Source organism: Lampetra planeri, chromosome 44 (genome assembly GCF_965212315.1).
Source record: "Lampetra planeri chromosome 44, kcLamPlan1.2.h2, whole genome shotgun sequence".
NCBI classification, from domain to species: domain Eukaryota; kingdom Metazoa; phylum Chordata; class Hyperoartia; order Petromyzontiformes; family Petromyzontidae; genus Lampetra; species Lampetra planeri.
The window spans coordinates 5,172,357-5,186,768 of NC_136150.1; positions in this window are offsets into that span (position 1 = coordinate 5,172,357).

Here is a 14,412-nt window from a genome sequence, read left to right on the forward strand (position 1 = left end):
GAATCAGCACCCTGAAATTAGTCTAAAACAGTTGCAAAAGTCCAGGCCAGAATTTTTTTTGTTGACCAGTGTAATCACTTACGTTGGCAACCCCCCCCCCCCTCTCATCCCAGACACGCACAAAACCGCCGTGTGATGTGGCTCAGAGAAGTGGCGGCGCTTGGCAGTAGCAAGTCGAGCAACAGCGGAAGGGGAACCAAGTAGCGCAAAGTCGGGGTAGCAGATGAAATCGTGAACAAAAAATAAAACACAACAACAGGGGGCACGTCACGTTAACTGCATAGCTCAGGCAGCTCAAGCATCCCGTCAATCACGTGACTTCCCTGTAGCCACACCCACTCTGAACCCCTCCCCTCCCCACGTGACTCCCTGTGACCACACCCACTCTGAACCCCTCCCCACGTGACTTCCCTGTGACCACACCCACGTTGGACCCCTCCTCACGTGACTCCCTGTGACCACACCCACTCTGAACCCCTCCCCACGTGACTCCCTGTGACCACACCCACTCTGAACCCCTCCCCTCCCCACGTGACTCCCTGTGACCACACCCACTCTGAACCCCTCCCCACGTGACTTCCTGTAGCCACACCCACTCTGAACCCCTCCCCACGTGACTCCCTGTGACCACACCCACTCTGAACCCCTCCCCACGTGACTTCCCTGTGACCACACCCACTCTGAACCCCTCCCCACGTGACTTCCTGTGACCACGCCCACTCTGAACCCCTGTCCCCGCCCGCTGTGTAAGCAGACGCCGTCCCGCTCCGTGCAGCAGCAGCAGCGTCGATCCTCTGACGCAGCTTCTTCCTCCTGCGCCCTCTCACATCTCTCCTCACCCCTCTGCTCCCGTTTCTCCGTTCCTTCTCCACCCCTCTCCCACTGAGCTCACATTCATTCCAATTATCTCTTCCCTCTCTCGTTCCTCTTTCTCTCCCCCCACCCCACGCCACGCGTTACATCCTGGACTCAACTCCCTTCCCCGTGGTGCAGCCACTACGGTTACGCGCTAAAAGCATTTCTTCCTACGCGACCCATTAGCCACACGCCCTTCTGGGGAGTGGCATCATTTCAGCAGCATCGGTTCAACACAAGTAATCTCTGGACCGGTTTAAACATCCACAGTCTCATCAGCAGGGGCAGGCTTTTGCTTGAACCATTGTTTCAACGCGGGCAAAACTCCAGGTGGGTTTCGACACTCGATGCATCATCAGCAGCGCGAAGCTCGAATCGGACCGAAACCGGCGAACTGCCCAGATGCGTTTGTAATATGAGGATATATCCGGCTCACTGACGTATCACAACTCGTCATGGTGATTGGCTCTGCCGGTCCTGGTTTACAGCCAATGAGGGGAAGCCTGGGGGCATGGCCCTGACGTGATGGAAAGGTGACAACTATAAGGATTGGTTCTGCTGGCTTTGGCCACATCCAATGGGGAGATGAGTCAGGGGCGTGGTCCCGGGAGCTGACGAGGGAGCCTGGAAGTTTCCACGCAGGCTAACGAGGATTGGCGGAAACGTACCACGTGACCCGGGCATTAAATAGGGGTGGAGACGAACGACACGTGGTCAGAACGGGAACGAACAGAGGAAGGGGGCCACGCGGGAGCGGGGCTCCGAGTTGCCACGTGACAGTGCGTCTCTCTCTGTCTCTCTGTCCCTCTCACGCTGCCTATCAGCAGCGTGAAGTAACTGTAACATAAGTTGAATAAAAGACGGATTCCAGAAGTCGCCTCAACGAGCTTCATTACACGTTCACGGGCAAAGCCGCTGTTGGGCGTGGATCCACCAACACCCACAGCAGCGTTCTGTTCACGGGGCCGTTGTGTTCACGTGCGAGTCTGGAAACAATGAGGGCGTTGGTGTTGTCCCCACTGAGAGAGAAGGGAACAGTTGAGGCATAGGAAGTAGGGGAAAAAGCCTTTTAATTATTACGCACGCACAAAGACAAAGATCGCCCGTATAGCTTTAGCAGGCTGTTTGGGGGCAAGTGGTTTTAGCTAGCAGCACCTATGAAGGCCGGCACGGCACACGAGGGGGTGGGTGGCCAGCACCGGGCCCGACCGCCTTTGTCTCCCCAGTGGTGATGTCTATTCACCGCACAAGGTACTCATTTGAGGCTGAGTCGACCTAGGGGAGGCCCAGTAGCGGTTTAGATCATCGTCACTGGGTGTTGGCCGCGAGCGGGAATAGAACTCGGTGCGCCGGGTTCGTAGCGCAGCGTAGTGCAGCGTAGCGCTAACCACTGCACCACCGCTCCCCTTACGCGTGTACACACACGTGGTGTGTGTGTGTGTACACTGTGTGTGTGTGTACGCTGTGTGTGTGTGTACGCTGTGTGTGTGTGTGCGAACCTGGCGATCCGGGTTCGATTCCCGCTCACGGCCAACACCGGCGACGATTATCTGAACCGGTCCCGGGCGTCCCCTCGGTCGACTCAGCCTCAAATGAGTAGCTGGTGCGGTGTGTAGTAAACATCGCCACTGGGGGAAACAAAGGCGGTCGGGCGTGGTTCTGGCCACACCACGGACTCACTCGCCGTCTGTGAGGATGAGTCCGAGCTGAAGATGTCACGTCTCCACCCACGGCTCACAACAACGAGCAGAGCGCCGTGGCGGATAAAATCAACACACCACGATGACGCGATGGTAAACCTATACCAATCAATTTCCAGTCATCGCCATCATCGAGAGCCATCGTCAATCCACTGCTGGATCAATAACCGTGGTCGCCACCAGTTCATGGATTTCTACCAGCATCGAGGCAGTCTTCACCACGTCTACGCGACCTCAAGTTAGGCGAACCTAGCCTGGCACAGCCAGTGGGGCACAACGGCATCGAGGGGGTGGGGGGAGGTTTAGCCATGTTTGTTTGTTGTAGTACAGAGTTAGACTGATGGCCTTAATCTAAGTTGTCTTGTGGTTGTTGTTGTTTGACTTGCATCCCACTGGGATTTTTGCACACAGCGTTGGTGTACGGTGATTTTTCTGCAATATTTTGCTGTCTTTTCATGGATTTTCTGTTTGCACTCAGTCACATATTCACTTTAAGATGTTTTTTTGTTCATGTTTTTGTTTTTTGTTTGTTGCGGTTGCACCCGATTCAAGAGCCGAATGGCTCACAGGGCTACACCTAATAAATGAACTTTAACTTGAACCTCCGCGGATTTCTGTGACCACACGTGGTTTGTGTAAATGTTGGGGGCCATCGGCCTGCGGCTTGACACGTGGCCCCCTCTCACTGTAGTCTTATGGGGCTGATTAATCCCACTGATGGCTCTGTCTGTGCAGGGCTGTGTACAATTCGCTCCGTCTGGCGACCACATCACAGGGTTTCGTGACCTGTCTCTCATATTTCCTCGAGCTGAACTAAAGCTATACTCTGAACGACGTACGATTTTGTAGTTTTTACTTTGCTTATTTTTGTTAATGTTTTTTTTTTGTACCAGGTAAGGCTAGAAACAGAAAAAAATATATATCCCAGAAATGATTACTCGACCAAATGGCTTATCATCACGTGGACATTTATAGCAGGCAAATATCCTAAACGCGTGATGTTCATTCTAAACGTGGAGGACCCGGAGGAAACCCCACGCAACCACAGGGGGGGGGGCGGGGGGGGTGGAAAACACACAAACACACGACCTCCTGTACACCAGGCGAGGTAATTAACATCTCCTAGCCACCGTGATGATGATGATGATGAGAGACACGCAAACTCCAAATATACAGCAGCAGCAGGCGTCAGGGTCGGGATCGAACCCACGACCTCCCGTATACCGGGCGAGGAAGTTAACATCTCAGTTTAACACGTAGCAGGTTTTCGCGACCAATATCATCCACAATACAGTTTTTTTTGGGTTAGATCGCGTAAATGTATAAATGTGTCGTTAAAACCCGCCACCACCCGACACAGCCAACTAGTAAGGGTTGTCACGTAAACAGAACGTGGCCAATTCGTCACTAGTACAGCACTAGTGTGTAGTGTAGTGTATAGTAGTGTAGTGTGTAGTGTAGTGTATAGTGTAGTGTATAGTAGTGTGTATAGTAGTGTAGTGTATAGTAGTGTAGTGTGTAGTGTAGTGTATAGTAGTGTGTATAGTAGTGTAGTGTATAGTAGTGTAGTGTGTAGTGTAGTGTATAGTGTAGTGTATAGTAGTGTAGTGTATAGTAGTGTAGTGTATAATGTAGTGTATAGTGTAGTGTATAGTAGTGTAGTGTATAGTAGTGTAGTGTATAATGTAGTGTATAGTGTAGTGTATAGTAGTGTAGTGTATAATGTAGTGTAAAGTGTGGTGTATAGTAGTGTAGTGTATAGTAGTGTAGTGTATAATGTAGTGTATAGTGTAGTGTATAGTAGTGTAGTGTATAGTAGTGTAGTGTATCATGTAGTGTATAGTGTAGTGTTTAGTAGTGTAGTGTATAATGTAGTGTATAGTAGTGTAGTGTATCATGTAGTGTAGAGTGTAGTATACTAATACAGCACACCGGTGTGTTGGAGAGAGCCAAGCCACAACATTTACAATCCGAGTACGACGTTTCGCCAGTAATTATAATTAGCTTCACCAGGCGACAGCCAGATTTTGTTGAGAACTATCGGACAAAATTGCTTAAATGCCCGAACAACTCACAGCGCCTTCCAGGACATCTCAAACATGCCCAATTCTCGAACGTACTCGATCCCAAGGGCACCCTCCCAGTGTCCCTGTGCGCCACACGCCCACAGCACCACACCCGACCGCCTTTGTCTTCCCAGTGGCGATATTTACACATCGCGTCGGGTACTAGTTTGAGGCTGAATCGACCCAGGGGAATCCCCAAAACCGGTTCAGATAATCGCCACCGGACCGGTGTCGTTGGTGGCCGTGAGCGAGACGCGAACTCGGGGCCGCTGAGTTCGCAAGCGCAGCGCGCTAACCGCTGCGCCACCGCTCCTCGCAAGGATTTCACCACCACCACCACCGGCTTGGTTGCGAGGTGGCCGGGAGCAGATTCATGGATCCGTCTGTGTGGACACTTGAGCGTTGCCCGGCTCTGATTAGCACGGTTGGGCCCGTACGTCAGCGTGCGTACAAATAACAACCGCGCTCATTGTGCTGCTGCTGCTAAATGTGGAACTGGTCAAACATCAGCAGTAGCAGGCAAGGACCCTCCTGCCAAATACAGTCGCAGAATACTGATGTGCACTGGATAAAATCCGATGAGCTGTGAAGCTCTTTTTAAAATCGTCTCGAAACTCAGTGAGGCTTGCAGCTTAGCAGTTGCTATTATCGTAGTTGTATTGTGGCGAATTGAGATTGTCGTATCTGGCGGTAACGGACGCCTGTAGGTGCTTCCGCGGATCTCTACCAGTCCGAAGCATGCACGTTGTAAGGCGGAGGAAACATGCTGTCGCTTCCTCGGATTTCTACCGGCGGGGTCGCTGTGCTTTCTTTTATATTAAGAAGAATGGACAACGCAAGTGCTTCCGCGGATGTCTACCCTCATTTGACAAACCTCGCTTTGAGCGCTTCCGCGGATGTCTACCTTACCTGCGCGTGCTCACTCACAAGTTGCTTCCGCGGATTTCTAAACTTCCGAGGCACGCTCGCTGTTTGAGTGAGAGCTTCCGCGGATGTCTGCACAGCCTTCGCGTGTTCACTCATACGTGCTTCCGCGGATTTCTAAACTTCCGAGGCACGCTCTCTGTCTTCGTGAGAGCTTCCGCGGATGTCTGCACAGCCTTCGCGTGTTCACTCGCAAGTGCTTCCGCGGATTTCTAAAATTCCGAGGCACGCTCGCTGTATTAGTGAGAGCTTCCGCGGATTTCTAAACCTCCGATGCACGCTCGCTGTATTAGAGCTTCCGCGGATGTCTGCAGATCAATGCTCACTAATTGGCACGACCGCGGGGGTCGATTACTCGTTATGAGCGGGCGAGTGCGAGTCGGGGGGGCGCAACAGACGATGATCTGAACCGATCCTGGGGACTCCCCTAGATTGACTCAGCCATAAGTCAGTACCCTTGTGCGATGTGGAAAAAAACATCGCCACCGGGAAGACAAAGGCGGATGGGCGTGGTGTTGGCCACCCACTCCCCTCGAGTGCCTTCCTGGCCTTAATAGGTGCTCGCTAACAGCACTGCCCCCCCCCCCCCCCAGAATATGTTAAGGCTATAGAGGAGATTTTTGTCGTTGGTGGTGGTGAAGTTTGTTTGAGTGGTGGTAAGCCGGTGACAGCGGACAACAACAACTTGGTGGGGGGGGGGGGCATGGGAGTAGAGTACAACAGTGAGTTGGCTGGGGGGTGTGGGGCAGAGTCGCTTCAAGAGGCGGGTGACGGACGGCGAGAGTGCTGACGCAGTGCGCGGGTCACGTGGCCGCATTCCGACTCACACACACATACACACATATACATACACACACACATACACACACATACACACACACATACACACATACATCACACACATCACACACACACATACACACACATACACACACATATACATACACACACATCACATACACACAGGCATCACACACACACATACACACATCACATACACATACACACATACACACACACACATCACGCACATCACACATACACACACATACACACACATACACACACACATACACACACATACACACACACATACACACACATATACATACACACACACACATCACACACACACGCATCACACACATACACACACACATCACACACATACACACAGGCATCACACACACACATCACACACACACTCATACATCACACTCATCTCACACACACACGCATCACACACACATACACACACACATCACACACACACACAGGCATCACACACACGCCACACACACATCACACACACATCATACACACATCACATTCATCTCACACACATCACACTGATCTCACGCACACAGGCATCACACACACACATCACACACACACATCACACACATACACACACACATCACACACACACACATCACACACAGGCATCTCACACACACACACGCATCACACACACACGCATCACACACACACACATCACACACACACATCACACACACACGCATCACACACACGCATCACACAGACACGCATCACACACACACACGCATCACACACACACACGGGAGATGTTGAAAACATCGACGCACACAGACACACAACAAGGACAAAGATCTCCCGTATAGCCTTAACAGACTGTAGGGGCAAGTGCTGTTAACGAGCACCTATGAAGGCCGGCACGGCACACGAGGGGGTGGGTGGCCGGCACCACGCACACACACAACGTACACACTTTCACATATTTATACACACACATACACACACACACTACGTACACACTTACATGTATATACACACACACAGACACTACTTACACACTTACACATACACACACACTACGTACACACTTACACACTTACACACACACAGACACACTACATACACACTTACACACACATACACACACTACATACACACTTACACACACACACCTAGACACACATTTTTCCGATCTTTGATGGTCTGGGAACGGAAAATATAAAAAAAAGCAAATCTCCGAAAACCACTTACAGACGCATACGAAGACAAAACCCCCCCGTATAGCCTACAGAGGCTGTTGGGGCAAGCCCATGTGAGGGTGGTGTTGTCAACGCCACGCCCGGCCGCATTTTTCTCCCCAGTACTGATATTTTATACACCGCATCAGACACTGATTTAAGGCTGAGTCGACGTAGGGAAGGCCCAGTAACTGTTCAATTATTCGCAGCTGTGATTGGAGATGTTAACTACCTCGCCTGGTGTACAGGAGGTCGTGGGTTCGATCTCGACCCTGACGCCTGCTGCTGTATATTTGGAGTTTGCGTGTCTCTCTCTCATCATCATCACGGTGGCTAGGAGATGTTAACTACCTCGCCTGGTGTACAGGAGGTCGTGGGTTCGATCCCGACCCTGACGCCTGCTGCTGTATATTGGAGTTTGTGTGTCTCTCTCATCATCTTCATCATCACGGTGGCTAGGAGATGTTAACTACCTCGCCTGGTGTACAGGAGGTCGTGGGTTCGATCCCGACCCTGACGCCTGCTGCTGTATATTGGAGTTTGTGTGTCTCTCTCATCATCTTCATCATCACGGTGGCTAGGAGATGTTAACTACCTCGCCTGGTGTACAGGAGGTCGTGGGTTCGATCCCGACCCTGACGCCTGCTGCTGTATATTGGAGTTTGTGTGTCTCTCTCATCATCTTCATCATCACGGTGGCTAGGAGATGTTAACTACCTCGCCTGGTATACAGGAGGTCGTGAGTTCGATCCCGACCCTGACGCCTGCTGCTGTATATTTGGAGTTTGCGTGTCTCTCTCCCCGTGGTCGTGTGGATTTTTCTCCGGAACCTCCGGTTTTCCCCCTCCACATAAAATAAAAATCACCACGCGTTCACAGTATTTGGCTGCTACAAATACCCACGTTACAATCCATTTCGTTGAGCTATCAAAAACATAGCTACACAGCTCAGCAGTGGGCCCTTACCTGGTCAAAAAAAAGTCTCGTTTTAGTTATCGCATGGAGTGACGGACCAGGCAGTTCGAACGGCCGATGAAAAGATAATGCCGCTCCACTGATTCGAAGCGAAATTTCTGCTGTGCCAAGACCCCGAGATGAGCACGAACGCACCCCTGCCCCAGGAAAAGTGAAAACCCCCTCCACCTACACTCCACAACTGCCCCATCACTCACGCGGAGCCGACGGGATGGAGTGGTGGCGGTGGTGGTAGTAGTGGTGGTGGTGGTCTTGACGACACATCATGCCGAAGGGGGGTTCTTTGTTTTGGTTTGGGGGCCGATGGTCAGGCCCCCCCCACCCCTCTCTCTCTCGCCTCTTCGTGGCACGCTCCAGCATCTCCCCCCCCCCGACTCCGGCAATTAGCAGATCTGTCAGCGCAAATCACGCGGTTTCACACGGAGGCGGCTTTCGCGACCAATAACACTGGTCAACAATATAAAACATTCTGGCCTGGACTTTTGCAGATGTTTTAAACTAATTTCAGGGTGCTGATTCCAAATCTGATCTCAGATTTGCTCTATCACATCTCATTTTTATGCTATCGGCATACCCCATTTTCATTGATTTTACCCGAAATTAACTCTGTCACTTATGATTGCAAGTTGTTGCGAGTCAGTGACTGCTTTAGTGTTAAAATATGGCGCTGTATTTTTAGGATAGTGTGTTTATAATATCATTTCATGTAGATATCTACATTTATTTAATATTTTTCTTCTGCAATTTTTTATTGAAAATGCAATATTTGATATCTCAAAAACCTGATGTGATAGACAAAAACTGATGCCAGATTTGGAATCAGCACCCCAAAACTACCTTAAAACCGTTGGAATACCTTATGCCAGAAAAAGTGTGTTGACCAGTGCAATAGAGGGTTTTTTTTGTGGGTTAGATCGCGTAAATATATAAATGTGTCGTTAAACCGGCCACCACCCGACACAGCCAACTAGTAAGGGTTGTCACGTGAACAGAACGTGGCCAATTCGTCACTAGTCCAGCACTAGTGTGTAGTGTATAGTGTAGTGTATAGTAGTGTAGTGTATAATGTAGTGTATAGTGTAGTGTATAGTAGTGTAGTGTATAATGTAGTGTATAGTGTAGTGTATAGTAGTGTAGTGTATCATGTAGTGTATAGTGTAGTGTATAGTAGTGTAGTGTATCATGTAGTGCATAGTGTAGTGTATAGTAGTGTAGTGTATCATGTAGTGTATAGTGTAGTGTATAGTAGTGTAGTGTATCATGTAGTGTATAGTGTAGTGTATAGTAGTGTAGTGTATCATGTAGTGTATAGTGTAGTGTATAGTAGTGTAGTGTATCATGTAGTGTATAGTGTAGTGTATAGTAGTGTAGTGTATCATGTAGTGTATAGCAGAGGTGGGACAAAGTCATTGTTATGCAAGTCCAAGTCGAGTCGCAAGTCATCAAATTCATGACTCGAGTCTGACTCGAGTCCAAGTCACATGACTCGAGTCCACACCTCTGGTGTATAGTGTAGTGTATAGTAGTGTAGTGTATCATGTAGTGTATAGTGTAGTGTATAGTAGTGTAGTGTATCATGTAGTGTATAGTGTAGTGTATAGTAGTGTAGTGTATCATGTAGTGTATAGTGTAGTGTATAGTAGTCTAGTGTATCATGTAGTGTATAGTGTAGTGTATAGTAGTGTAGTGTATCATGTAGTGTATAGTGTAGTGTATAGTAGTGTAGTGTATCATGTAGTGTATAGTGTAGTGTATAGTGTAGTGTATCATGTAGTGTATAGTGTAGTGTATAGTAGTGTAGTGTATCATGTAGTGTATAGTGTAGTGTATAGTAGTGTAGTGTATCATGTAGTGTATAGTGTAGTGTATAGTAGTGTAGTGTATCATGTAGTGCATAGTGTAGTGTATAGTAGTGTAGTGTATCATGTAGTGTATAGTGTAGTGTATAGTAGTGTAGTGTATCATGTAGTGTATAGTGTAGTGTATAGTAGTGTAGTGTATCATGTAGTGTATAGTGTAGTGTATAGTAGTGTAGTGTATCATGTAGTGTATAGTGTAGTGTATAGTAGTGTAGTGTATCATGTAGTGTATAGTGTAGTGTATAGTAGTGTAGTGTATCATGTAGTGTATAGTGTAGTGTATAGTAGTGTAGTGTATCATGTAGTGTATAGTGTAGTGTATAGTAGTGTAGTGTATCATGTAGTGTATAGTGTAGTGTATAGTAGTCTAGTGTATCATGTAGTGTATAGTGTAGTGTATAGTAGTGTAGTGTATCATGTAGTGTATAGTGTAGTGTATAGTAGTGTAGTGTATCATGTAGTGCATAGTGTAGTGTATAGTAGTGTAGTGTATCATGTAGTGTATAGTGTAGTGTATAGTAGTGTAGTGTATCATGTAGTGTATAGTGTAGTGTATAGTAGTGTAGTGTATCATGTAGTGTATAGTGTAGTGTATAGTGTAGTGTATCATGTAGTGTATAGTGTAGTGTATAGTAGTGTAGTGTATCATGTAGTGTATAGTGTAGTGTATAGTAGTGTATCATGTAGTGTATAGTGTAGTGTATAGTAGTGTAGTGTATCATGTAGTGTATAGTGTAGTGTATAGTGTAGTGTATCATGTAGTGTATAGTGTAGTGTATAGTAGTGTAGTGTATCATGTAGTGCATAGTGTAGTGTATAGTAGTGTAGTGTATCATGTAGTGTATAGTGTAGTGTATAGTAGTGTAGTGTATCATGTAGTGTATAGTGTAGTGTATAGTGTAGTGTATCATGTAGTGTATAGTGTAGTGTATAGTAGTGTAGTGTATCATGTAGTGTAGAGTGTAGTATACTAGTCCAGCACTAACCGGTATGTTGGAGAGCCAAGCCACGACGTTTACAATCCGGGTCCGACGTTTCGCCAGTAATTACAACCAGCTTCATCAGGCGACCAATAAGGGGAGCCCGTCCCGCTTGACCGCACCCCGTGCAAGCCTCTCCCGCTCGCAGCGGTGACCAGATGGACATTCCGCTGCTCACAGACACGCAGAGGTGTACGCGCATACATACACACACATACACACACATACACACACACATACACATACATACACATACACACATACACACACATACATACACATACATACACACACATACACACATACACACACATACATACACATACATACATACACACATACACACACATACACACACATACACATACACACATACACACACATACATACACATACATACACACACATACACACACACGCACATACACACATACAAACACACTTACACATACATACATACACACATACATACACACACATACACACACACCGCTGTACCACCACCGCTCCCCCCCGCTCCCCCCCCCACGCACACACCCCACGCACATTCCCTCGCTCACACGCATCCATACCTCAACACACCATGACACGTGGTTACACACACACACTGACTCTACTTGTATGAGACACACACACACAGTGACACACACACACAGTGACACACACACACTGACTCTACTTGTATGAGACACACACACACAGTGACACACACACACAGATACATACACATCCTGGATTGACACGCTTACACACGCACACTCACACACTCTTACACACACTCACACACTTACATAAACACACATTAACACCGTTACACACGCACACTCACGCACGCTTACACACACACACTTACATAAACACACATTAACACCCTTACACACGCACACTCACACACGCTTACACACACACTTACATTAACACACATTCCCACACTTACACACGCACACGCTTTGTCTTTTACACACACACTCACACACACTCACACACACACTCACACACACTCACACACTCTCACACACTCACACACACTCACACACTCACACACACTCACACACTCACACACACAGTCACACACTCACACACACACTCTCATCCCGAAACACACACACGCACACTCTCTAACACACACTCCTTGTTTCACACACGCTCTCACTTACACACACCCACTAAACATAAACATACACACGTACACAAACTCTCTCACACACTCACACACACTCACCCACACGCTCACACACACACTCACACACACTCACACACACTCACACACACACTCACACACACACTCACACACACTCACACACTCTCACACACTCATACACACTCACACACTCACACACACTCACACACTCACACACACACTCACACACACAGTCACACACTCACACACACACTCTCATCCCGAAACACACACACGCACACTCTCTAACACACACTCACACACTCACACACACTCTCACACACTCACACACACTCACACACTCACACACACTCACACACTCACACACACTCACACACTCACACACACTCACACACTCACACACACAGTCACACACTCACACACACACTCTCATCCCGAAACACACACACGCACACTCTCTAACACACACTCCTTGTTTCACACACGCTCTCACTTACACACACACCCACCCACTAAACATAAACATACACACACGTACGTACACAAACTCTCTCACACACTCACACACACTCACCCACACGCTCACACACACACTCACACACACTCACACACACACTCACACACACACTCACACACACTCACACACACACTCACACACACACTCACACACACTCACACACTCTTACACACTCACACACACACTCACACACACTCGCACACACACTCACACACTCACACACACTCACACACACAGTCACACACTCACACACACACTCTCATCCCGAAACACACACACGCACACTCTCTAACACACACTCCTTGTTTCACACACGCTCTCACTTACACACACACCCACCCACTAAACATAAACATACACACACGTACACAAACTCTCTCACACACTCACTCTTTGTCTCACATACACACACGCTCATACACACGCTCACACACACTCTCACACACTCTCACACACTCTCACACAAATATAACAAAGACCCCCTCTATAGCACCACGCCCGGCCGCCTTTGTCTCCCCAGTGGCAATGTTTACACGTCGCACCAGGTACTCATTTGAGGCTGAGTCGACCTAGGGGAGGCCCGAGACCGGTTCAGATAATCGTCACTGGTGTTGGCCGTGAGCGGGAATCGAACTCGTGTCGCCGGGATCGTAGCGCAGCGTAGCGCTGACCGCTACACACACGCACAATAACACGCACACAATAACACACACACACTAACACGCACACAATAACACACACACAATAACACACACAATAACACGCACACAATAACACACACACACTAACACGCACACAATAACACACACACACTAACACGCACACAATAACACACACACTAACACACACACACAATAACACACACACACAATAACACACACACTAACACACACACACAATAACACACACACTAACACACACACACAATAACACACACACTAACACACACACTAACACACACACACAATAACACACACACTAACACACACACACAATAACACACACACTAACACACACACTAACACACACACACAATAACACACACACTAACACACACACACAATAACACACACACTAACACGCACACAATAACACACACACTAACACACACACAATAACACACACACTAACACACACACACAATAACACACACACTAACACACACACTAACACACACACAATAACACACACACGCACAATAACACGCACACAATAACACACACACTAACACACACACACAATAACACACACACTAACACACACACACAATAACACACACACTAACACACACACTACACACACACACACACAATAACACACACAATAACACACACACAATAACACACACACTAACACACACACAATAACACACACACGCAC